Source organism: Mauremys reevesii, linkage group 7 (assembly GCF_016161935.1).
Source record: "Mauremys reevesii isolate NIE-2019 linkage group 7, ASM1616193v1, whole genome shotgun sequence".
Classification (NCBI taxonomy): domain Eukaryota; kingdom Metazoa; phylum Chordata; order Testudines; family Geoemydidae; genus Mauremys; species Mauremys reevesii.
The window spans coordinates 110,755,908-110,783,737 of NC_052629.1; the positions used below are offsets into that span (position 1 = coordinate 110,755,908).

Consider the following 27,830-nt stretch of genomic DNA (forward strand, 5'->3'; position numbering starts at 1 on the left):
GAGAATGGAGAGGAGGGTTGGCTCCCTGATGTACCAATCATAGGAGTCCCCAACCCCCACCCCTGTTCTGTTCCTTTATCTAGTACCTCCTTTTAAGTCCTTTACCAGGCCATTTATCTGGTCACTGACTGCCGTCCCTATGGAGTATCTGCACTGAACATCCGCCCAACCTTACAAAGTAAGTTGCGCCCTTTGGCCTACCACCTTTTCTTCTCACCAGAAAAGGTCTTCAATCACACCCACTGTGGGGAAGGGGAAAAGAAAACACACTCCACCGAAGCCAATTCTGGTGGTATGGAAAAAATTCCTTCCCAGCCCCACTTTAAAAGGGGCGACTGGCGTAATGCCCACAGCAGGTCCTAACCCAGCCTGCCATTTGCCTCCACTAGGGGAGGTGGGGTGGGTGCTGGTTTCCTCGCTGCGTGGCACAAAGAGACTTGCCCGACCCAGGTTTTGTACCTTTATGCACGTTCCTGGAGAAGGGGAGAGGCAAGTCATTGCTGCAAAGCTGACCACCGAGCACCTTTTTTACAGCAGTTTCTGACCTCCTTCCTCCCCACCCACAAAGCAGAGCTGCCATTTCTTGGGTAAGCCCAGACAAATTCTGCGCCCCTTGAGATGTGGTGCAGTCATAGCTCAGCAACTTGCAGCAATTGTTAGGGGGAAAAGCAAACAACCAAGCTTGCCTATGACAGATCTGTCCTGCATATAATATCTAGAGGGGGAAATAAATGTTATGCAAATTCACAAATTAGTCTCTAGAATTCTAATATGGCATAAGTTAACCTCATGTCCAGCAAAAGTTATGATAAATGTCAGATGGAGACTTCAGAGACAGATTTGATTTAACTAGTGGGCACAGGTGTCTAAAGCAGCTGCGCTTTCCAGCTTCTGTGCTAGATGAGAATGAATCTAGGTAAAAATGTTGCTATTGGGAAGTTAAATGACATTCAAAAATTATTGCTTTTCTGTCCCTGATGTTTCAGATATTGTGCAGCCGAAAAATTAGGTTTAGCTAGAATTAATTCCCCCTTCAAGTTACATCAGATGTGCCTGTTGCAGTAATCCATTTTTCAAATGCATGCTGTAATGTTTAGTATTCCTAGAACTTCTGACTTTTGACGGGTTTTCCCTGGGAAGCCTTCTGCTGCCAGGGATTGTACTTTGAAGCCTAATAGCGTCGGTTGGTTTGCGAATCGTAACTTTGATTAGCAGCAGTTACGTACTGGACAAGTTGTGTCAAATGAAAGGAGGTCATTATTAAGAATAGAAGGAAAGGAGCTGGAAATCAGTCAAAATGACTGAATAAAGCTGAGTTAGCAGGCCAGGCAGGAAAATAAAGGTCAGGAGAGAGAGGCTTTAGATCTTCCGATCACTGAAAACAGTGGGATCACTAGGCTCTGATCAAGCATGACAGTTCCCAATGATAACTAAATAAAGCTACATTATTATTTCCAATATACCAGCAAGATGAGTTTGTGGCTTGCTCTACACACTTGCTCCAGGGAGGAAGGTCATGTAAGGCAACCCCTTTCGCAACACTGCATGGGCTGCCCACATTGTGGGTTACAGAGTACGAGAGGGAGCAGCCTCTACAGGGCCACTGCTTACCATCCCACGCAGCAGGATAGGGAGAAGATGAACATGTGGGGGCAGAACACCTTAACTTCACCCCAAATGTGCCAGCCAGCGCAGTTGCACTGGTGCAGAATGGGAAGTAACCTGTTCAGTTCTAGGGATGGTGTAGCTTACGCCTCCCGGCAGCAAGGGGGAACCTGGTTCCGTATTGTGACTTGAGGGACTGAATTGTGATCCATCTGGCCCTCGGCTTGCATTAACTCCCTTAGTGAGTAAATCTATTTGACAGTGGGTTTGTAGAGGACTGAGCCTTTGCCTCCTAGAACAATGAAGGAGAAGAAAAGTTTTTATGTAGGTTGCTGATTGATTATTTTAATGCTGGTGGGATTTTTATTGTTGTATTACTATGTGTGTGTTAGGAGGCTAAGCGCTCTGTATACCATATTTTTATTATTTAAAAGCTAAATAAGCAAATGCTTAGTAGTAAGGCTAGTCCTCTTTATTTATCTAAGGCAAATTTGACCTTCCTCCCCCACCCCCAGGATAACAACTGTTTACTGTGGCCCAGATTCATTAGACTTGTTGGGTCATAGACAAGTCTAGGAGGGCTAAAGTGGTCCTAGCCCCAGCACAAGGCAGAGCCACCTCAAAGATGCTCTCTTATGGCAGTCCCACAGGACTCTTATAGCAGTTAAGAGATCATGCAGCAATAGTGGCTTCCCAACTTAAACCCTCTTTTGCCACACCACACCAGGAAAGCTGCAAAGGGACATATGAGCTGTGCATAGAAGTGCATAGAAGAGTTAGCTGGCCTATCAATCTGTCCCTGTAGAACTCTGTGCTGGATTTACAGACAGGCTCCACCTATAACATTTGGATCCAGTTCTCAACTACCACACAGTTTAGTGGTGATTGGATGCAGCGTTTTTGTTTGTAGAGTTAGAGAGAGGGGTACCAGCCATGCCCTTTGAATGGGGTGGGTTTGAGTTCTGAAACCACCCATATTTCAGGAGTATTCAGTTCTGAGGGTTTGGCTCAGGCTCTCTCTACTTTTACTGCTCTACTCTGTCAATCATATGTATATAAAAACTAACAATATACCAATTCCATGGACAAATATCAATGTAAGTAAATGCAATCATCCCAGGATAAGTGACATAGACCCTGCAACCACTCCCTCAGATAAAAGCCTGAGCAAACATATGACCTTTACAGCATGTCCTGAAGGCGTTCAAGCTCTGTTGAAAATCTTGGCAAAGCAATTTTAGAGTCAAGAGCTCTCCAATAAATGCCCTGGTGCCATTGTTTTGACATCTAGCAACTATTAGTTATGACACCCTAGATGATCTCAAGGTAGGCAGAGACAGAGACACACAGAAAGCTAAAACTTGAATCATACAGGTACTTCTAACTATCCACAATGTCGAACTACACCTAATGCACATTGCAATCTTCCTGATGTTATTCTGGATAAGTCTAGGTACCAAGCCAACTTGTACATCCCGGTCTTGCTCCCAATATACATACATTCCCCTGTCAGACAACCTTCAGCTTGATTAGAGCCTGAATCTATATGGAGACTGTTGACATTATAAGAACATAAGAATGGCCATACTGGATCAGATCAAAGGTCCATCTAGCCCAGAATCCTGTCTTTAGACAGTGGCCAATGCCAGGTGCCCCAGAGGGACGATCGGGTAATCATCAAGTGATCCATCTCCTATCACTCATTCGCAGCTCCTGGCAAACAGAGGCTAGGGACACCATCTCTGCCCATCCTGGCTAATAGCCATTGGTGGACCTATCCTGCATGAATTTATCTTGTTCTTTTTTGAACCCTGTTATAGTCTTGGCCTTCACAGCATTCTCTGGCAAGGAGTTCCACAGGTTGACTGTGCGCAGGGCCGGCTCCAGACCCCAGCGCGCCAAGCGCGTGCTTGGGGCGGCGTGCCGCGGGAGGGCGGCAGGTGGCTCCAGTGGACCTCCCGCAGACATGCCTGTGGACGGTCCCCTGGTCCCGCAGCTCTGGTGGACCTCCCGCAGACATGCCTGCGGGAGGTCCACTGGAGACGCGGGACCAGCGGACCCTCCGCAGGCACGTCTGCAGGAGGTCCACCGGAGCCGCGGGACCGGCGACCACCAGAGCACCCCCCGCGGCGTGCCGCCCTGCTTGGGGCGGCCCAATTCCTAGAGCCGCCCCTGACTGTGCGTAGAAATACTTCCTTTTGTTTGTTTTAAACCTGCTGCCTGTTAATTTCATTTGGTAAGCCCTAGTTCTTGTTATTTACTCCTTCTCATAACACACTTCCTTATTTACTTTCTCCACATCAGTCATGATTTTATAGACCTCAATCATATCGCCCCTTAGTCGTCTCTTTTCCAATCTGAAAAGTCCCAGTCTTATTAATCTCTCCTCATACGGAAGCCGTTCCATACCCCTAATCATTTTTGTTGCCCTTTTCTGAACCTTTTCCATTGATTTTGAAGATGAAGATGGTAAAAGACCAAAGGAAAAAAGAACAAAAATAAGAAATCAGACTTCTGCCCTGGACTGTCTTTTGGATGGAAATGAAGTATGGCAAGATTAAACACATGCTCTCACTCCTAAGGGAAATCCACTGCCAAAACAAATCCTGATTTTTATGGTAAATTATTCAAGCCAACTCAATTTTATGTGAAACTGTAAAGCTGCCAGAAAGGAAAAATTTAAAGACTATAATGGACAAATCTTGGTACATGTGGAAAAAGAGCTTTTTAGAGACAAGCTGACAGTTCGTGTTATATTGAGGAATAGTTAATGAATCATCAAGTTTAGAGACCACAGATGTATATTGTGAGCCACTATATTCACAGTATATCACAATATTGACTTTTAAATGCATATTTTAAAAAATTATTTTATTCAAATGTTATTCCATCTCTTGCTCAACTTACTGGTTTTGTTCTTTTACCCTGGGGAAAAAAATAATACAAAGATTTCTTTTAACGAAGTCCCATAACAACAGAGGAGGAAAAAATTAGCTGGTGCCTTCACGCTAGCAGTGAATAGTGAACCAGAATCACATGAGTAATATGCTTAGAATTTAGGGAGCACGTCTCAATGGGGTGTGCAAGGCTTTGGCAGTTTCATGAACAAGGGCATAAATTAGGGTTGCCAGATGTCTGGTTTTTAACCAGAAAGTCCAGTTGAAAGGGGACCTGTACAGTCACAAAAGTCCAGTTACCACAGTAACCGCGATTGGCCTCTGCCACTGGGAGAGCTGGAAAAGCAGCTGCTGTTGGAGGAGGGGGATCCTAACAGTGCACATGAGGAGCAGGGCCAGCAGCTGGGCTTGTCTCATGTGATGGCCCATCCCGCCTTCTCAGTTTTCCAGGGCCCTGGCTTTCTCCAGCCCCTCGCTCCAGGTACAGACACCACCGCTGTCCCCACCCACTTCACCCCTATTGGGCCGGCAGGCTCCACATCAGCTCCTCCCACTCTGGCTCTGCAGGTGGCAGGTGAATCCTAGGGGAGGGGAAGTAGGCGACAGGAGGGCTTGTAGTATTCGATTTTGAAAAAATGGAAAGTTGGCAACCCTCCCATAAATGTGGAAGGCATTCATAGACTATGGTAATAGGGACCATATAAATGGTTAGGCTGATAGAATGGGAGTTTTACCTGCATCAGGATTGCAAGATTAGGCCTCTAGTTGTACAGCTGCCCATTGCTATATCTTTCAACACTGTGAAACAAATATATAGCAAGGACATGAGCTAAGCACCTGTTAGGTCATCAGAAGAAGTATGCAGTTGTTTTTGGTTAGCAATACTATTTAACTCTATTAGTGTCAGTCTGTTCTAAAAAAACATTAGCTGTTGGAGAGCCATTTGCTTTTAAGTATAAAACTATTTTCTTTTATGTTCTTTGGTACAATACAAAGTAATCTTTTCTCCGTGTATTTGTAGTCTTAATACATTTAAGCAATTAATCCATAACGTGACAAAGGCAGCATGAAAACAGACATGCAGCTTAGTTTTAATAAGCGCTAATACATTTATGCTGTGTTTTGGCAGACCAGACTTCTACAAACATTTGGCTTCCCAAAGCATATCTATGAAAATTAACGATCTGTCACCAGACTTGCCTATGTTCTAATGAAGTAGTTAGTCAAGTATGAGTGAAGTCAGTGTGAGAAGCTGCCTTCTCCCATTCACAATAAAGCCTCTCTCCCTCCAACAAATTAAATTAAGTGAGTAAAAATTTAATTACTGCTGTGCACCAATTTTGCATTCGTAATCAAATAAAAGTCTTTGTAGGGTTTATAGTTAAGGAGTGGGAGAGACGCAAGATAAGCCAAGCATTTAAATGCATTTATAAATTGTTGTTTTCTCCAAGCAAAGTGCTCACGGAAAAAAGTTTTCCTCTCTTTCTAAAATAAAGGAAATATTTTCCAATAGCCTAGTGGTACCAGTCCCATTTCAAAACTCAACCAAAGGATCTCAAGGAGCTTCAGATATTCTGATATCCTTGGGAGAAAAAAAAAGAGACTGAGCATGACTCTGAAGCTGAGCTAGTAAACTAGATTTGCTGTTTTTTCAGAATGGGAGCTACATTTCTAAGTGTTGTACTATGTCTAAGCAGGGAAGAATCAGAGCAGCACTAGATACTTCACTGTATGGGTGTAACTCAAAACTCCGTTCTAACGCCATCCAAAAAACCTGACATCTAACAGGGAGAAAGCCAACAAGTTCAAAAAAAACAAAATAATAATACATACATACAAACCTTGAATGAGGAGGGTCCCCACCCTGTTCTGAACTTAGCCCTCACGAATAAGTGTCTGAATGAGGGCGGCCCAAAAACCAAGAATTTAAATTTCTCAAAAAAATGTTGAGGTTTTAATATGTGGTTCCATTCCATTGCAGAACAAAACCAAGCCCTTCTGTAATTTTTCATGCAAAAAAACTAAAGCATAAAACCACAGAATAGCCAATAGGCTGGTGGTTAGAGCACTCTCCCAGGATGCAGGAGACCTTCGGCTCAAGTCCATGCTACACATCAGCTAGAGCAAGGACTTAAATTTGAGTCTTCCACATGCCAGGTGAGTGTCCTAATCATCAGGCTATTCTGGGGTGTCTGACCAGAGATTCCATTCTGGACCTAATAAACCTTTCCATTCCAATTTGTGAAACGTTTCTTCTTTCAATGAATCAGCATTATCTGGCCAAAAAAAGGCATTAAAAAATTCCCAAGCAGCTCTATTCTCAACTCAAATATAAATTTTAGACTGAGCTTCCTAACTGGCTGTTTCTAGGAAAAAAAATTTCCCTCTGAAAGAGCTCCCCTCTTCCACTACCTCCTTTCCCCTGCCCTAGAGCATGTTTACTTTCTAGCCTTCAGGGTTGGACCTAATGCCACCTAGTCTGGCTGCCAGAATGAGTAAGCAAAAATAGACCTGTATTTCCAAGCAGGATCCTAGCACCTGAAACTATCACACAGAAATAAAAATCGCAAAAGCTTGGTGTGAAGTATGTGCTCGCAAGGGAGCCTACAGGTGTATAGGAAAGACTGTGCTTTTGTCCAGGAGCGCACATGAGAGATAGCGAGTCTTCAATGACAGTTATTTGAATTCTGCAGGGGGAGAATCAGATCCCAAGTATGTGGGTGAGTGCACTTTTTGGAGGAGGACAGGGCTTTCAGAGTATGGCAACGCCTGGCTGCTACATAGTAATATGAGCCCTTCCCCTTAGCCTCCAAGAGGCATGGCGAATTGTGGCATGTGATCATGCAGTGCAGGACGTGGGCCTTTGCAGTCTGCACCAGATGTTGCTTTCAAGATGTCGATTTTTTTTTTTAGTGGGGCTTAGGGCACCGATGGTTTGCAAGATCACCTCCCTGGTCCATAGTAGTTTGCAAGTATTTATTAATGGTAAATAGCCTGGTTTTCCACATGACATATTATCCAGTTTCACTTGCAGAATGACAGCAGCAATGATGTTATTGTGTTACAGCATTAAATTATATCTTGTTTATTAAAATCACCCTACTTTACCTACTATAGAGCGAATATAATTAAAAAGGACAGTTGAACTGAAACAAAACTAAAACACTTAACATATCATTACTGGCTGAAAATAGAATTCAGCTATCTTGTGATCTTGCAGTCCTTACTCAGGCAGAAACTCTGCGTTCAGTGAGGCTTTTGCAGGACTAGGGCTCCATTTATTTTGCTGGTGGTGTGATATCACTACCAAACAATTTCAAGGTCTCCTTATGTGAGACTAAAGTCTCATCACCCTAATCTGACAGTCCAGAAATATTTGAACATTCATCTTTTGATTGCATGCTAAGCAACTTATTCACTAAAAATAATGAGGAGTCCTTGTGGCACCTTAGAGACCAACAAATTTATTTGGGCATAAGCTTTCGTGGGCTATAACCCACTTCATCAGATGCATGGAGTGGAAAATACAGTAGGCAGATATAAATATACAGCACATGAAAAGATGGGAGTTGCCTTACCAAGTGGGGGGGGGGGGCAATGCTAATGAAGCTAATTCAATTAGGGTGGATGTGGCCTATTTACAACAATTGACAAGAAGGGGTGAATATCAGAGGGAAAATTATTTTTTGTAGTGCTAATGAGGCCAATTAAATCATGGTGGATGTGGCCCATTCTTAACAACCGACAAGAAGGTCTGAGCATCAACAAAAGGAAAACCACTCCCCTGTAGTGACCCAGCCACTCTCAGTCCCCACTCAGGCCTAATCTGATGGTGTCAAAATTCTTAATTTGCAAACTTGACACCATTCATAAATAAGAAAGTTGTTGAGAGTCAGAATGGCTGCAGTTTCTAAAAATTTTGCTGAACTTAACTCAGTATTGAAAGGACAAAGAGGCTGATTCTGGTCTCACTGAACTCAATGAGAGTTTTCCCATTAACTTCAATGGAAGTAGGATTAGGGCCAAAGGTATAAGAAACAGAAATCAGTATTCTAAAATGTCCCTTCCTGTTTTTGTGGGGGATAAATGACTGTACAAGTTGTAAGGCAGTAAAGAATCAGGCTCGCCATCCACAGAATGAAGTAGCCAAGGCATTTCTGTAGCAGTTGTGGATGGATTTTTCAAGACACTGACCCACCTGTCAAACTCACCACTCACCTATTCGTATGTGCTCCCAGACTGGGAGGGATTTCAGCAATAGAATTCTGTCTCCGATTCCACTCATCATTATACTTCATTAATGTCATAAAGCTCAAGTCATACCAATCTATCTGCCATAAGATGAGTCATCTCACAAGCTTCGCCTTCAGTGCAACTACGACCATGTCAGACAAAAATAAAAAACCTATTGTCTTATCTTAATCTGCTAGTGTAAGTATTCTTGCAGGTCATCTTTTTTAAAACACATATGTCAAAGAAAGTACCAATGTCTCATGCCAGGCCACAGCATAGTGAGGTAGACTGTTGACTTTTGATCACAAAATGACAAAGCTTACACCACTTTTGCTTTTACGTCTTAGGGCTAAAAGCTCAGTGGAGCTTTTTCATGGATAGGCTGTTCCTCCTTGCGCTTCACTTTTTGCCTGTTTATCTTATTTTCCATTTGTAATCAATATATTTTCAGATGTAAATCCATTTCTTTCCATGGTTATCATTTACTACCATTTCCCACGTACTGCTGCATAAACCTAGTTATCATACTATTATACCCAGGTGTTTATACTGAGGAACAAGATCAGCACCCAAATCCATCAGAATAACCCCCGCCGCCTTTGCCCACTCCCCATTCATCTTGGCATAGGTGCATCATGTGCAAGTTTCACCTTTTAATGCTGGAAGCATTAGATACTGGACTACATGGAGTAACAGCCATGAATAGCGAACATAGTGAATCCTATCAAATGTGCAGAATCCTTGTCAGAAGCTGATTCAGATGATTAGATACTGAAAAATTCAGTCAGTACATTTCTATCAATCATTACGAGGACTTCTGATTGCTTAAACTGCCCATGGATTAGAAAATGTTTCATTTAAAAAATACATTTGTCTTTAAAAACAGCACAGTACTCCATTATCATGAATACATTTTAAAAAGAATAACAGTAATGAGATGAAAAGAACATCTTAATAAATCACATTCCTTAAACTTTATAGAATTATTTTCAATCCTCTTTACACAAATGGAAAAGGAGAATTAATTATGATTACCACCACTTTGCTCTGGAAATATATTTTCTATCTCTTCGGACACCTTCTTCCATCATCAGAACTCCTCATTCCCACACAAATTACATCTGGCTCTACCTATGCTGGTAAAACTCTTCTTGCCCTCCTCCACTTTCTCTGCCTTGGCAACCTAGCCAAGCAATGAAACAGAAGCCTAACAGAGGTGGTACGTGTATCTTCCTAAAAGGCTTCTTGCTTCCTGTTCCATAACTTAATCACACCCCTTGTTCCTTCTATGTATGTCATGCAACAATACAACTCTTCCGTCAGCAAGGATGGTGAACTGAGCTTCCTTCAAGAGTCCAGTTAGTGGTAAATTCTAGGCATGTCCTCCTGATTGATGTAGACTAATTCAGAGCTCCTTTGCAGCAGCTTTTCTTGGTTCTTGCATGATTCTTTCAGGAAAGGAGGATAAAGTAAAAGGGACATTGTATTATTGTTATTCACAGTATCTTTGCTGAGAAGCTGGCAACCCACGACATTAGTCAATGTACCATTTCTATATATAACCCTTGAAATCAGACATGGCAAAATGGAGTTCATGCTTGCCCCAGTTGACTATTGTCCTGCAAAGACATATAGCAATCCATACTTTAATCGGAAACTGTGGTTAAAGCAAAGGACTAGGAGTCAAAACTCTTACATTTTATTACCCAATTCTGCCAAATGTTGATCAACACATTTACTGACCACTATCAAGCTCTCAAACGGTAAGTGTAATCCAAAGTACTGTCACCGAGGTGGAGCACAAGGTGCTGCAGCTGTTTTGTTGTATAGTAAACTAGAAAAGCAGGCGGCCTTCTCCACAACAACAGAAGAAATGATAGACAGCATGCTAAGTCAGATACGCTTCATGTTCCAGAAACAAAGAAAACAGAATCCACAGTGACACCAGCCACACCTCTCTTCTGTGACTTCCCCTCTCTCACTATGTTTAAGTCTAACAAGGCATTGAGTTATGAACCAGTGCATTCAAAAACAAAAGCTTTTCTCTCTTCTGGAGTACTTCCAGTCAGATCATACATCAAATAAATCCCCTGAGACAAACTGAACTCTCTCAGCCTCCAGGATGATTTGCAATAATAATACAAATGGTTTTGAAAGCTGTAAAGAAAAATAAACCAGTGTTAAATGGTTATCTGCACTTTTCCAGTCTTTGGTGTGATGACTATAGTTATGCAACTGATATCTCGCTTTCTCTGTACCTATTCCTTTAAATATCCAGGGTTCTTGTCTGCAGAGGAAGCTACCATTTTGTGAGGCAGAGGAGAGGCAGCAGATAAAAATAGGAGACACACACTGTGCTCTCTCGCTCTCTCTCATATGGAGGCTATTTTAGTTCCTTTTTGATTTGTTAGCACCCTTACAAGAAAAAAAGATTTTTAACCTCAAACTATATGGTTCCTTTGTGTCAATGGCACACCAGTGACTTCCAGACTGAGTCTTGTGTTAATGAGAAAAGCATTTCCTTCTGTTAGTGGGTTGTGGGATTTGGGGGAGAAACAGTTAACCCAGCAGTTTGAGGAGTTGCCCTTTCTCCTTTATTTTTCCCTATTTCTAATGAGTTAACCAAAAATGTGCTTCCTCAATATATTTTTGTAGACTATGTTGTCTATTCGCCGCTTAATAATTCAAAGCCATTCCAAACGGCTTCAATGGGAGTTGCATGCACATCAGTGAGAGAACTGGGATTAAGCCATGCAAGCTTCCCCCCTCCCCCTCCCCTGGCTTCTCCAACCCAATATGGGCCAATAAAGGTTGGGCACTTTATTTCCGAATTTGCTGCTTGGTCAGTGTGTTCAATCTGGATGATGCTCTCACCATTCACACCTGCCATAAACAGCATGCCCTGAGCCTGAACACAATTACAGTTTAACTGTACTCATTCAACCTGGATGGGCACATCCAGACCATGCCCATCAGTGGGAAGGAGGAAATCTAAGAATTTCTTCCCTGAGATCCCACCCCCGAGTGTTCCATTTGAGGAGGTTTGTAGGAAGCCCTATGCCCTGACATTAGCTAGGGTTCCCTGCAACCCACTACTCACTTCTTTTTGCTGGTAGCATAACTAAATTGGAGCCACGCTGCCAGTTGGACTTATGCACAGCTGTCTACATTTGCTCCTGGGATGTGTGTGGGGTTGGGAGGGCAAGAGAGGTTATATGAAAGAGATAGTACGGTTCAAGGCTGCATTATCTTCTTAGACTAATCTCTGTGGGGCCAGAAGGGGAGGGCAGGGGGAAAGTGTCCCTGGCCCCAGCCCACTTGTCTCCACCACCTCTTTCCCTGCACAGAGAAGAGTATAGGGAAAGGAACAGTGCTGGGGAAGTAGGTGTGAGGTCTTGAAGGTCGGGAGGTAGCGGGTGTGTGTGTGTGTGTGTGTGTGTGTGTGTGTGTGTGTGTGTGTGTGTGTGTGTGTGTGTGTGTGTGTGTGTGTGTGTGTGTGTAGTTCCCCCATCCCTCTGGGGGCTGGTGTAAGGGACAAAACGTAAGCTAACGTTTCCTGCAGGACACTTAGTACTTTAGGATTTTTTATTGGCACTGGCAGTTAAATCAGAGTACAGTTCTAAACCCACTTCCATCCCACTGATCTCAGGGTAGACGGGTCCAAAGCTGGCATTCTGATCCGGTGCCACCCAACTTGAGCAAATGTAACCCACACCCCTCCGGGGGGAAGGGAGTGTTCTGTCCCATCTAGTGGCACCGAGATCACTTAGAGTTAAATGAGTCTGTTCTACAGCCTTAGCTAAGAAGCAGCTGGCTTTTAGCTCCCATGGTAGAGGCTCATGCACTAAGATCCAGAGGTCCCTAGTTCCATCCCGCCCACCGACAACCGGGGTCTTTTGGCATTACACAAACATCAGGGAAACCAGTCCTTTGTGCTTACACAGCAGTGAAAATATGGCAGTGATGGTAACGAGATCTAATATCCTGCAGTACCTTCAGCAGCAAGAATATAGCAGTCCATTTTTCAAAGTGGCTTCTTTGTGAATATGCTTTGTTGCAAGGATGAAAATACCCTCTCCTTTCAATGGCTAGCTCATTTTTCACACACACACAAAAACAGAATTATTTTTCAAGCAGAAAAGACAGTTGTAGCAGGGAACATGAATTACCAAAAACCAGTGGTTTTAATTCTATTGCCTAATACCCAACCTGGGAATCTGGGTGCATGGTGTCGGAGAAAAACTTAGTTCTCGCTTTTTGTTTGGGTGCAGCAAAATCAAATACTTTATTATTTCTCCAGTAATTACAATGGAGGGAGAGAGTGCCATAGGACACAGGGTCACCCCAGTCCCGGACAGGTCTCTCAACTGGTAAACAATTACATCAAGCCTTTATACCTTTGTTACAGACAATTTCTAGCAATCATGGAGACAGTAAAAAAAAACATTTGCATTTGTTTATACATAAGCCTCTTTGCTATCTTATTTGTCTCGCTACTAGAAAAAAGCAAGACTGCATATTGCAAGGACGTAATAACTTTCACACAGTTCACTCTGTCTTACATTATCTTGCTTCTACAAATCTCACGTCATTAGGGTCACAGCTAGCCTAACTCATGCTAACTAACTAACATTCATTAAGATCTCTTCAAATCCTTGTTAATTATTAATTGGCTTCCACAATAGGAATGAGTAGATGTTGCATGCCTGCTTACTCTTATTTCCAAGTTTAAATGGGTTGAGCCTTGGCCTTTCATCTTCTACCCACTGAGGAGATTACTGGTCATATTCAGAGCAATGCGGCAACAGGAGATGAATTGTGATTTAGAATCACAATGCCTCCTGGGGCAACTCCTCGCTCAGGGTTATGACTATCATCACAGTGAGTCTAGCCCCTAGCAAGCTGCCTCATGGTTCACCAATGAACTGCAAATCTTGATCTGACATTCAGAAGTTTACAAGCTTTATGATACAACTTGCTTTTAGAGTGCCATATGCTCACCCTCTCAAGCCTTGTACTGTATGCAAATATAGGCCTGTAGTTATTTTAACAAGGTGTGCGAAGTTATGTGCTACATAAGCTGCAATCAGATCAGCTGCAGTTAATGACATGGTGATAAGTTACCAGTTGTTGCTTCAATAAATACATTTTATTAGTTGGATGGTAGCAGTGCCTTTTTACAGGGTTTTGCTATGGTTATAAACAGTCTTGAATTATTTATAATGGTCATTGCATGTAAAGTAAAACAGCTGCTTAGATATATAAGGGGAATCACTTATCCTTTGCAGTTCAATCGTCAATTTTGTCTTAATGATATTTACTTTAAAGGCATTTTATTCTGATCTTTTTTCCTTCGCAGTGGTTGATGTCCCAGATGGAATCCAAACATGGCCTATTCTCTGCACGGTTTCATTCCTGACCATAGCAGGCTATGCAGCTGTTTTTTTTAAATGCCCCTGCTACTGGAGCAAGGACCACTATTTAGTAACAGCAATTCAGTTAAAGCTAGAGAATACCCCAAACCAGAAACTCAAATTCAAACCCCCTCAAATTTTGGAGAGATTGAAATTGGACTGCATGGAGTGGGGTCCTGGCTCTTACACTTGCAGTTTCAGGTCAGGTCACGTCAGTCTTAACACCAGGATGCGGTTTCTTTTCTTATTCAGATGCAGCTGAAGTCTCATGGAATCAACTCATGAGGTTTTAGTGCCTTTCACTCTCAACCGGCTCTCCAGCCCTCCCTGCTTCCGTCTCAAACTGAAATCTCGACTAAACCTCAACTGGATCCCAACCCCATCTCCACAGCCCAATTCTAAATAATATAAACATCTACAGAATATTCTAACTTCTTAAAATGCCCCTTCAGTTTTTGCTCTTTAATGCAAGTAGACCCCAAGGAGAATAGCAATCAGTCTGTGGTGCTTTTCCTCCTACCATATACATCTTTGATCAAAACTAGAAAACTCAGAGGAATAAGCTCCTCCAGTTTCAGGAGCCTTCTGCCATCTTCCTGGAAAGCCCAAGCTTTGGCACAGCCTAAACGTGCCTGCACAGGGTGAAATCCTGGCAGAGCGCACAGCAAAGAATAAGCCATGTCTAAAGAGGACAGGGAGAATGGAGAATTTGTGATGTCAGGCTGTGGAGAAATTAAATTTGTTTTCTAACTGGGTGGATCCAATTACTCAGCTGAAAGAAAAGTACATGGAGTAGGGAAGGGCAAAGTGCCATCGAGGCCACACTGGAGACTGCTTAAAGGAGACAAAACTGACTGACAGCCTAAATGATGCTTTTAAATGCTGTTGTAACCTCTCACACCTCGGTATATGGTTTTAAGGAAGCACACACCAGAGGCACTGAAACGCATGTTACAAAGAACTCTACCCCTTAAATTGCAATTTCCTAATGGGCAGAAAGCAATATAATCAGTGCAAGTTACAATATATTCCCCTGTGGTTTCCAGTTAGCAACGTTCCAGGCTGAGTCTCCAAAAGGGTCAACCCTTAATTCCAAATCAGAACACAACACAGCCCATGTTGTTTCAGTTCCCACCGCCATAAAAATCTAGAACCTTCCACTTCCTGAATACAGCAAATCCTCTGCTCCAGTCTCAGGGTGCTTGAAAGGAAACAGAGGAATTCTCAGCTGGTGATTCTGACTGGTGGGAAACAAAAGACTTTCACGTCCTCTTTCTTGGTTTATGCCCTGTTCCATCACAGTCAGAATTAGACAAAAAAAAGTGTGCTCTGGTTCCATTCAAACTTAACAGCAGACAGAAGAATTCAAACGTTATAAAACACAGCACAAAACCAAACCTTAGACCATTCATTTAAAAAGGTCTCTAAAAGCTAAAGTGCTGTGGAAAGCTATCTAGAGATTTTAGAAATGCAACAGTAGTATCAAGCTTCCAGAGTTTTCACGGTATTCGTTAGCCCACATTTCATTCAGCAGAAACCCTTTAGAGTCCAAAGATTCCCCAGCAAATGAGAAGAGGAGACATGGGATGTGAGTGCAGCAAATCAACTGTAGGAGATTTCTTTCAGCATTTAAAAAAAATATATTATATATACACACACAGACAGACCATAACCCAACACATCACCTTGAATGACTTATTTACTTTCATCAAGTGTGTAGCCAAGATTAACGTTTTTTCCTTTGAGGTTTGTTGCATGATCTCATATAGATCAGGTAGATAAAGATACTCAAAGGGAAAAACAGTACAACTAATTTAATATTACACCTCTACCCTGATATAATACGACCCAAAACAACATGAATTTGGATAGAACGCGGTAAAGCGGTGCTCGGGGGGGGTGGGGAGACTGCACACTCCAGTGGATCAAAGCAAGTTCGATATAACGCGGTTTCACCTATAACACGGTAAGATTTTTTGGCTCCCGAGGACATCGTTATATCAGGATAGGGGTGTAGCTCTATATTTATTGAATATCTTGAGTGGAGAAGACCTTTGAAAAGCTCACTCCTCCAAGGTCTTTGTTGCAGGTTCTAACCCTCCTCAGTTCCCAGAGACATCTCTCAGGAGGTGCTCCTTGTAGGATTGGGACTTTATTTAGTAAATGATGTAACTGGCCCATCAGAATAAGCACAATACTAACCAAGTTGCAAAGAGAATCTTTATTTTAAAAGTACACAACACAACTCAGCTATAAAACCCCAATATCCTAGGGGAAAAAAAATTAAATAAAAAATTAAGTATTGGGCATCGTAGAGAGGTTTCCTGCCGTAGTTTGTTTAGGGCTAGATTGTGGTATTACAATGAATCCTGAGAAAGGAGTGGTGCATAGTTGTGCTGACCCAGGAGCCAACAAGGAATGTAACTGTGACTCAGAGAGAGAGAGGGAGGGGAACTGCCATACCAGTCTATGCCTGACATAACTCACTTCTTCCTATGTGACAGGCTAGCTTTGCAGGCTAAAATCATTGGCTACTGTCAACCAGTTTACTACTAGCATGGGTTAGGGTGCCTCGCTTGTGATCAAAGACTCAGGAGTTGTGGGAGAAGGGGTTAATGAAATGTTTATGTGAGGGTTGCAGGAAGTGGAGGCAGGCTGCGGAAAAAAAAGTAAGCTAAAGGGGTGGCCATTATTTTGATGGATCCAGGTCTCCTATATCACAAGAACATAAGAATGGCCATACTGGGTCAAACCACAGGTCCATCTAGCCCAGTATCCTGTCTTATGGCAATGGCCAATGCCAGCTGCTTTAGAGGGAATGAACAGAACAGGTAATCAACAAGTGATCCATTCCCTGTCGCCCATTCCCAGCTTCAGGCAAACTGAGGTGAGGGACACCATTCCCTGTCCATCTTAGCTAAAATGGACCTATCCTCCATGAATCTATCTAGGTTATTTTTTGAACCCGGTTATAGTCTTGGCCTTCACAATATCCCCTGGCAAGGAGTTCCACAGGCTGTGCATTGTGTGAAAACACACTTCCTTTTGTTTGTTATAAACCTGCTGCCTATTAATTTCATTTGGCGACCCCCTAGTTCTTGTGTTATGAGGAGTAAATAACACTTCCTTATTTACTTTCTCCACACCAGTCATGATTTTATAGACCTCTTCATATCCCCCTCCCCCAGTCATCTCTTTTCCAAGCTGAAAAGTCCCAGTCCCAGTCCCACTGCATATTGAGTGGATGTTTTAAAGAACTACCCACAATGACTCCAAGATCTCTTTCTCGAGTGGTAACAGCCAGTTTAGACCCCATTGTTGTATATGTATAGTTGGGATTATGTTTTCCAATATGCGTTACTTTGTATTTATCAACACTGAATTTCATCTGTCATTTTGTTGCCCAGTCACCCAGTTTTGAGAGATCCTTTTGTAGCTCTTAGCAGTCTGGTTTCTGAGCTTTTAGGACTTATGTTTTCCAGCTTCTCTGCAGCCACAAGGGCTACCAAAAACAAAACAAAACAAAAAAACCTTACTTTATAACAACAATGCTCATATTAGAAACATGACTCCAGGAGCTCAGGCTTTGAGAAAATGACCAAATATTATGTGAATGACAACAAAAATGGCAAGAGTTGGCACAATGAGGTCCCTATTCACTTTGATCAACTTACATGGAACTTGGGTTCAGATCTGGTAGAATGGAACCCTGACTTTCCATACACCTCTTCCCTGGAAGTGGGTGAGGAGGAGGCAGAACCTGGGGGGGAAAGGATGACTATACTTACTGACCAGAGTAGTGACCAGGTGCAAAATGATTGAGGGGAGGGATACATACTCTCAAGTACTACAGTAATACCCTTTTCTGCCCCGCCTCCTTCCATCACCAGAGCAACAGAGAGCAAAAGTGTAACTGCAACACAGAGGGATGTCTGGAGTACGATGCCGCCCATGGATTTTCCTGCAGAGTAGCATCTTATGCACCACCCATTGCACTGGACTGTGCCTAAAGATGCTAAATAGTAGGACATTAAGTTTGAACTTAGGGGCCACATTTTTAATGGCCCCTAATTTTATACCCACAAACCAGGTCAGACATCAAAATACCACCATCTGTGCCCACAAGTAATTTCACCTACCATTTTATGCCCAGATTAGGGGACACACACACACACACACCATAAAAAAAGAGTTTGGTCCACACAAGGCAAAGCCTCACAATGGAGCCTCAGCCCTCAGTAGCACTGCACACAGCAGATCAGACAGTGTTTGAGGATCCCCACCCTAAGTTAAGTACAACAAGAACCCTGGGTGTAATTTCATCCTATCCTCAGAATGTCCTTGTTTTTGTGGATTTGACTCAAACTGTGAAAGTTATCAAAACATAAACTTTATGCTTTAATTTTCTCCAGGTTATTATTTTTTTAACGCTGAGAAAAACATAGCACCTAAGAAAGCGTTTAGGAATGTGAAACAGACCATAAATTTGACTTTAAAACTGTACTTCACACATTTACAGTGCTGTCTGAGTTCTTCAGCATCCCCCACATACTCTGAAAATTCTCCTTGAGACATGGAGGCTAATAGAGAAGAAAAGTGATCTTGTGCATAAGGCGCCGAACTGGGACTCAGAAGATCTAGGTTCATTGCCCACCTTTGCCAAAGACTTCCACGGTGACTTTGGGAAAGTCACCAACTCCTTCTGTGCCTCAGTTCCTCATTTGTACAATGGGGACAATACCACTCCCTTTCCACCCTTCTTTATTTAGACAGCAAGCTCTTAGGGACAAGTGCTAATCAATAGGGGCCCTGATCTTGGTTGGCGCCTCTCAACGTTACTCTAATACAAATAAATGATTTCCTTTCAGAAATAACCTTGGGTTATTTCAATCTCTACAGGGCTCTCTCTGCAGGGGTCACTTGTTAGCACCATTTTAGCCATTACACTGTGTCATACAAAGAGGTGTTTACCCCATTTTTAAATCCCATCATAATTAACCTGTAAACTGTAATCGCTCCTTCTGAGTCATTCCCATCTTTCCAGAATAATGCAATATAAATGGCTACTATATACTTGTTTGACTATATTTATTTAAATTCCTATGCAGGCATCTGGAGGTCTCATTAACAGCATAAAATTATGCCCCAATTTCATAAGTGGGGCCTCTGTAAGCAAAACTCAACAGGGAACAGAACTGTAGCAATTCATCTAAATCAACCTTTCCACATTATTTTACAGTAGCAAGTTCTTTATTACTGGAATCTATCTAAAAGTCACAGTTATTTGCTCTCAATGTTCAACATCAAATGTAACCATCTTAATACTGATCTGGTACAGAAAAAAGTCCCTCACATATATTAAACAGAAAAATAATTATGTTTTACACTGGAAATAAGTTTCAATAAAATAGTCTAACCCATTTGAGTTGTCAATAGCACTAAGGTTTATATCCACTAAATAGACCAGAGGATGACATAACATAAGCATTTGACCAGGGCCAATTCCATCCAATCCAGGGCAATGGCACATGTACACAAACAAATGCATTACAAGTAATTTTTCATCTATACGCAGCTGCACAGCTAACCCCCTACCCTACAGCACAAGCTCATTCTGAGATGACTTCCTCAGAGCCTGCAAATAGCAGGTTAGTTGGAAAGAATCACTCTCTTGTCCTCTTGTTAGCACTCCCATCCTCCACTTACACATGCACCCAGATTGGACAGACATGGATGAGGGAATTCAAACTCCAATACCCTGAAAGTTGACAGTCGGCACACCAGCATAATGCCACCTTTTCTAATAGCAAAATCTTCTGAGATGATTTGGTGGGGGAGGTATGTTCTGAAATAGTGAAGGTTTTTTTAAATGGTTGTCAGAGTCTACGTAAAGAAAAACTAAGTTGAACTGAACTGTATAAAAGTCAAGGATGCTGAATTCTCCCACTGTCCTATAGTAAATTCTCAAATATTCATCATTGTTAGCTCATAAATGCAAAAACATAGAATGATGCACAGATACAAAATAACATGATTTTTAGTGTCTGATCCTTTGATTAAAATGGTTAACAGTATGCTAGTAAATAATGTACTGAAACTTACATGAGACAAAAACAAATGCAGTGACACTTTGCCCTTAAATATTCTGTCATAATGAGGCATGCGTATCAACCTACTGCCCTCCAGTGGTACTAAAAAAAGGAAAGGTCTTTTTTGTAACAAAATTCACTAATGAATTTGAGTTTAGCTTATGCAGCACATCAAAAGATGTGTCATTTAAGTTTGAAGGCAACTGGTCAACTCCAGAACTGAATTTATAGGTAATGACGTTATTTATTGATAATGAAGATACAGAAAAAGAACTGCTGTAAAATACACTAAGTGGTCTGCACATTAGTGGGGGAAAGAGTTATTAAACAGGGACTACTTGAAATGTTTTATGATGGACTCAAGACTAATCATGAAAAAAAAAGCTACTAGAGCCTATTAGCTTCCACAGCTTCAACTCAAAAGATATGCCATTGCAAATCATACCTGACCTCCCAAATAATGCATTTTGGTAGATGGAAATTATATACTAAGTAATAACAATTAGACAAACAGTAGCTCAATGGACAGAAATTTTATGAAGGATCTCTTGGCATTGGACCTGGGTATTAAAACCATATCTGTTCTCATCCTTTTGATCACAGAATTGACTAACAAGTTTATATATTTTGCTGATAACGAACATTCAGTTATCACTTCTTCTACTCAAAATTGCAGCATGAAGTTTGGTACAGGATACAACCAGGGGCAGCTCCAGGCCCCAGCACGCCAAGCGCATGCTTGGGGCGGCAAGCCGCGGGGGGCGCTCTGCCGGTCACCGGGAGGGCGGCAGGCAGGCAGCCTTCTGCAGCATGCCTGCGGAGGGTCCGCTGGTCCCGCGGCTTCGGTGGACCTCCCACAGGCGGACCAGCGGACCCTCCGCAGGCACGGCTGCGGGAAGTCCACCGGAGCTGTGGGACCGGCGACCGGCAGAGCGCCCCCCACAGCATGCCACCGTGCTTGGGGCAGCGAAATGTCTAGAGCCGCCCCTGGATACAACAATGAATAAACACCAACACCACTTCAGTTACTCATCCAGAGATTTTTTTAAATATGCTTTCAAAGTGTCTAGCACATTTTAGGGCATTATATTAATGAATAAAAATAAGAATACCCTAGAATCCAAGTAAGAATGCATAAGGCCTAATTCTCATTTACCCTAAGGTCCCTTTACAGTCTCTAGCACTGTAAAGAGATGTGAAATTAGGTGCAAGTATCAGTCAGGATCAAAATAATAGGATGCATCCAAAACCTAAAGAACCTGAGATTTTCCAAGGCTCTAATTCAGCACACTAGTATTTCCTGCTTGTTATGTACTAAGGGCCAGATTTTTCAAGGTATTTAGGCACCTAACTCCCATGCATTTCAAAGGCAATAAGGCACCCAAATACCTTTAAAAATTTCACCCTAAGAGCCTTCACAGTATGATGCTGCTGTCCCAGGGAGGAGTTTCACACTTTTTACCGAAGTTCTTGAACTGGGGACAAGTTTCGCTTTCAGTGCACAGCCCATGTAGCTATGCCATGCTCTGGAGAATTCCACCGGGCATGGCAGATGAGTCACAACTGCAGCCAGGCGGCTAGAATAGCTCCCAAAGCCACAGCATCCTTGCTTTGTGGATCTATGCAGCAGCATATCCACCAACCTGATTTCTGCTCTGCCTAGCCTATGCCGCCATCCCAATCACCAACTGCAGAAATATGTGCACACAACATACACTCCTCATATCCTATCTCTGGTGCCACTGCACAAGAGAACACACAAGTTCCATTGTATCTGGGACCTCTGTGCCAACACAGATTGGGTAGACGCGATTTGCCCCTTGGAATTACTGAAATGATATGTATAGGTATTATAGATTTTAAATACTTTGCCTCCCTCAATCACCTAATACAGCCATCCACCTTTCTGGTTGAAGCCAAAGCTTTGTTGCTTTTGGGTGGCCATTATGGCTAATTAAACTGGTTTCCTAAACCCAGCATTCTCAGCACACCTGTCTGCACCCTCCAGAGAACTGTGCCATCGTGACACTCGTATCCAATAGTCATTTACACTAGCATGAGTGAGATCAGAATCATCCCCCTTGAAACTAATGCACTGCAGACAATGGAGTTACAGCAGGGATAATTTGGGTTCAGCAAATCCCGAAACCCCCGTGGCAACATTCTAAAACCTTTCATCACTTCTTTGGCTGTCTGCTGCTGCATTGCACAGTTCCCTTGGATACTGATGTTACCCATCATGTGCTCCTGCCACATTAGCCTGCTCCCTTTGCTAACGCTCGGGAAGATGTTGGCAATCTGTATTCAGTTGCAGAAAGGAGCTCTGTGGTATCAAAAATCTCTGGCTCGCTGACACAGAAAACACATTTTGTTAAAAAAAAGAAATCCCTCCAGTGAATTAGAAATCTCATCAAAGGAGCAGAGAAGTGTGGTTACTCTCCTCTTTCACCATTCGTTTAGCGGTGCCATCTAATCTCTCACGCGCTCTCTGCCTGTATGTGCTTCATTCTCAGTATTGCAATATACTTCAGTTGCTCTACCCCTTCTGCTCCAATATAACCCTTCCTCTTCCTGGTGACAGGGAAGGGAAAGCAAAGCAATCAATGCAGGTCTGTTTTTAAGGTAGAGTTACAATGAACAGCTTTGGACCTGATCCTCTTGGCGTGTGTCAGCAAAATTAATGTTGTGTTGTTGTAGGCTATTATTATTCACCTTCAGCTGTGCTTAGAGATAACTGTATATGGTACACCTTATATCATTGCTTACAAGTTGTTCTCAGTTAGTAGCCACATACCCCTTTCTCATGCAGTTTTTAGGGAAGCTGCTGTTGCCTGTTAACAGCGCTTTTGCCATGCATGACACCATGGAATGTACCGTAATTATGTGAGAGACACCATGGTTTCTATCCAGAGTTATATGGCAGCTTGTGTAGCAGTTAAATTAAGGGCTTGGTCATTCCCTTTGGGCACAGCTGGGCACTTTAGGTGCTGCAGAGGTGCACAACCAAAGAGGCAGCATCTGGAGGCACTCAGTCTTCCCAGCCTGCAAGAGAGAGCATGCAAACTCATACACTCTTCCATGGGGCAGGGAGTGGTAAATAACTCTTTCTCTACCCTGTGCTCTGCCAGCTGGTATGTAGTGGGGAAAAGAGCTCTATTCTCCCTGCCTCCTTCCGAGCACAATGCAACCTTGCGGACTAAGGGAGCAGTCCCTCTGCACTGCAAGTTATTCAGATTCTCACACGGCATTCGGTTAACTTGTGCATAAGTGTTAGCAGGATCTAGGCCTAAGTGTAACTTTACCCTTAGGAATAATCACATGACAAATGGCACCACTACTCCTGTAAATAAAGTTAAGCACATGCATAAGATTTTCCAAGATGCCTAACTTGGTACAGTATAAAAATCACGCACACTAGATCAATAAGCACTTGATAGTTGGGATTTTCGTCATCATGAACAAAATGGCTATTGTTAGAAGTTTCTGGATAAAGAACAAACAAACACTTTAAAACGATATCTACCTGTTATCTTTATAGCAAACACAGCCCATAAAGAGACATCCTAACTGCCAGCTTCTCCAGCGCTAACTCCTTTGAGAAGACTGTTCTGGATTTTAGGTGCACAAACTTTGCTGTAAATTCCATAATGTAAATAATCAGAACAATCTGAGTAAGAGACTACAGAAGCTCACTAAACACCTGAAGAGAACTGTTGCCTTTTCAGGATCAGAAATCAAGTTAAAAAACAAACTTTGTGCCTATTTAGCAACTGCTGATTTCCAAAGCCAGTGGTTGGCATAACCAGTCTAAGCAATTGTTTAGGGCCTCAAGCAGCAAATAAGGGGACCCCTTGAGCTTTTTAATATGTGGAGGAGGGGGACTCAAAAATATTCCTGCTTAAGGCCCCCCATGGGATAGCACCGCCTCTGCTGATTTCACTTGAATCATGACAGGCCAAAGTTTCTTAATTTGAAATATCCATGCATCAGTGATCTAAGTGATCTCAAATGTTAGCTTTTCAGTGTCATTGTTACATGTGTTTCTATTTTCACTGTGCTTTTTCCAAGTCCACATCATTGTCCCTTTGGTCTTTCATTTCTTCCATTAGTTATCCTGAACATGAATTGTTCTGGAAGATCACCAGTAATTCACATAAATTTAGTCCTGTTACTTTTCTTTTCTTTAAAAGGAGCGTGATAATCGCAAACTGCAACTAACGGAGCTGAAAATAATTCCCCAGACAGTTGCACATTAGGAATTAGATTAGAATGAGCACAATTTCTTTTTAAATGATCTGATAATTTGTAGAAAGAAAGATTTAAGCATCTTAAATTTTTATTAGTAGAAAATGTAATACTGCAGAAAACTACCTTTCAGGGTCTAAATCCAGGATGGTGGGATAACCAGGATCTACACAAGTCCAGATTAAGGCATAGGCCCTATATGTCTGTGACTAGAGCCCCAAATTCTGGAGTCATGTGATTATATCAGAATTTTATCCTTCACTAAAAAAACAGTAAGTTTCTAGCACACATAGGTGTGAAGAAAGTCTTGAGAATATGACCTGGATGTAACCAAAGCAGTGGTAGCTGCCTGGTTTTGAGACTACCTGAAGCTGTAGCCTGGGGACGAGGATAGCCCCATGCAGCTCTATGGAATATTAACTCCAATACGTTATTGATCTGGGGCTAACAGGTCATTTGTCTGGTTTTGAAACCAGACTACTCTTTTTGAGTTGTTTGAATCTCATCTGGCACGGAGACAAAAATCAGACATTTGTTTGGTATCAACAGGGGACGCCATTTTGAAAACAGTGCTGCTCCACCCTGGCCATTGTGATCTTGCACGCTGGCCGAACAGAGTGCTCTTCAAATTTACATCCTCCATGTGGCCTGACCTCATATGCACCATATAGGCGAAGTCACACCAGCCGGGGCGAGGTCACACTGCCAAGGGTGGACCCACGCTATTCCCAAAAGCGCCAGAACATACGGTATTCTGGAAATGTGTAAGTGGACATTCTATCTGCGGCCCTGCCACTACCACCCCAGCATAGGAGGACTCCAGGTGTGGCAGGAGAAGAGTAAGGCATACCCAAACACCCAAATTGCATACATCCTGGCTGCTGGGCTAAATTACCAAGGGCCACCCATCTCTCCAGGGTCAAAGATGCCCCCAGCTACCATGCTTTCAAGAGAGATAGGAATCTATGCTACTGCACTGCTTCTCTGGAAGATGATGAGTGTCATGGTAAACCTACAGCTACGAATTGCCTTAATTTGGCCCTGGGAGCAAATACTAAATCAAGCGAGTACTTAGTCTGGATTTTTTTAGTCAAATGTGATGGCTATAAGACTCTTGTTATAACTTGCAGCTAGGCCTCAAATATGGGAGGTTAAATTAAAAGCAGTTGTGTTGTTCTTTTGTTAAGGCAGGGAGAGCTTGTGTTTAAACATTACTTAGCTGTAACACAACAGCAAATGGAACTTGGTATTGACTCTAAGCCTGCAGCCCCTGGCGGCCAGAACCCCCTCCACCACCCACTTCCAAAATGGAGGATGACTTCTAGGCTCTGCCACCACACCCTTACATAATAGCAGCTTCATGCACACATTAATGTGGATTTAAACTGACAACAATTGGGAAAGTTAGAGCACACAGAACCACTCCTTTCTGGGACCCTGATCCATCAAAGAAGTTAACTACATGCTTAACTATAAGTATGTGGACTATGATTAAAATTAACCATGTACTTAAATACTTTGCTGAATCAGTGATTAAGGCCCTAATTGACTACACACTGCATTATGGACCTCTCAAAGCAACATGTAGCAGTACTGACCCCTCTCAGATGAAAGCGGTATTAACCTTTTCTGAATGTCAGGTGACTGGGTCCAAGAAATAGAATTCAGTCTCTTACCAGGCTTGCTGTAGTATACCTTCAAGCGGAGGGCCAGAGTGTAGCTGTAATTTTGCATGCATCATTTATCATTTGCATTTGCATGTCCGTAGGAACTATTACTTGTTTGCTTAAAAAAAAAAAAAGGTTTCCATATGTAGCTTCTACCATTTACGTGGACAAGTAAATGCATCCAAATGATTGTGCACACAGAATTTGAGGCCATATTTTGCAACTTTGGCCCTAAAAACACAATATGCTATTACATACCACATATTGGTGTTGCAATACTTAAACGTGAAAAGGCAAGTGCAGAACAGATGAGCAGTCTTATCTTCTGATGCTGTCTGCATTCATCAGGTTAGCTCAGACCCTCAACATAATTCTAAATAAACTTCTTAAAACAAACAAAAAAGCTTAATTTTAAGGCAGCATGGTTAAGAGAGCCCTTTACCTTTGTGGGAATAATGCTGTTTACCTCCTTTGAGATCTACAAGTGAAAAAGAGCTTTATAAGAACTAGGTATTATTACTACTGAGCCAAAAATACTTCCAGGCTAAAAACCTGTGAGACAATTTACAAGCCAAAATGTACTTTGAGCAGATGAGTTATAAACCCCTTTAGAATCAGAATAGGGATAGTTTTTCAGAACTTGCACTTCCAGGGCCAACTATAATGAATTGTCACTGCAGCTGTGGCACAATTGCTCAGCCTAATGAATTCGGACTTGTTCTACTGTTAACCTGTAGTATTGGCAATATTGCTCATAGTCCCTTGGTAGGCTTTGGAGGTTGATAAATATATGCAATCATTATGTATTTGATGAGATTCAATTTAAACCTAGCAAAAAAAACCCTTCAAATGAATCATCTCTTATTTATCATTTAAGATGATACAGCCTGCGTGTCAAACTCTCCTCTCCTCTCCGATCCATTGCTTCCACATAAATTCAATCATTCATTGCATACATCCAAGTCAGTTATCCTTTTAGAAAGCCATATTTTAGAGAAAGCAATTCTATCCGGCCATTGCTATATCACCTAAGCTTTTAAAACCTCTGTTCTCAGAGGAAGATTTTAGGTGTTAACGTCAACAAATTTAACACCTTGGCAATGGCTTGGTTTATAAAAAGCCATGGTGTCAAATGAGAAAGCAGTCACTGGACAGAAATATAATCATAGAAGGTATGGGGTTTGCTTCCTGAAAGGACCCGGTCCAAAGCTTCCACTGAAGTCAATGGAGCTGTTACGATTTACACCAGCAGAGAATCCATCCCAGAGTTTTCCACCCAAATCAGAAGCAATGCATTAATTGGTCTACGGAGTGTCCAAGGATGTTAGGAGGAAAGGATATAACCCATAGGCCATTTGTTGACAGTAGAAAGTCTTTATGGCCAAACCTCAAAGAGCTAATTAAAAACACAGCTCAAGAGAAAGATTATCTTAATTATGCTTTTGATACTCACTGCGATATTCACATTTCCTCCCATGGCTAAAGTTCATTCAGACAAAACCAGAAATCATACAAATAACTTATCAGAAAAAACCTGTAAAGTGTAATGCAGTAAGTAAACCTCTATCACTAGAGGGAAAATACAGTTACCTTCTCAGGAGAATTCCTATTTAATCAAGTTAGAGGAGAACAATTTATGAAATGATAAAAACATCCAAATGAAAAAGGAAACATGACACA

General features: G+C 42.2%; 1 protein-coding gene across 10 annotated transcripts in view; it reads right to left on the reverse strand.

The window, feature by feature from the left end:
* The window catches only part of GRM7 (glutamate metabotropic receptor 7), a 1,280,044-nt gene that overhangs the window by 1,124,318 nt on the left and 127,896 nt on the right, over nucleotides 1-27,830 (reverse strand). The window contains exon 1 of one of the 10 annotated variants that reach the window (XM_039481467.1): nucleotides 17,824-17,875. The exons of the other annotated variants lie outside the window; for them this stretch is intronic. The gene's annotated coding sequence lies outside the window, so the exon portion shown is untranslated. Of the gene's footprint in view, nucleotides 1-17,823; nucleotides 17,876-27,830 lie in introns of those variants that run through there. 10 annotated transcript variants of the gene reach the window in all.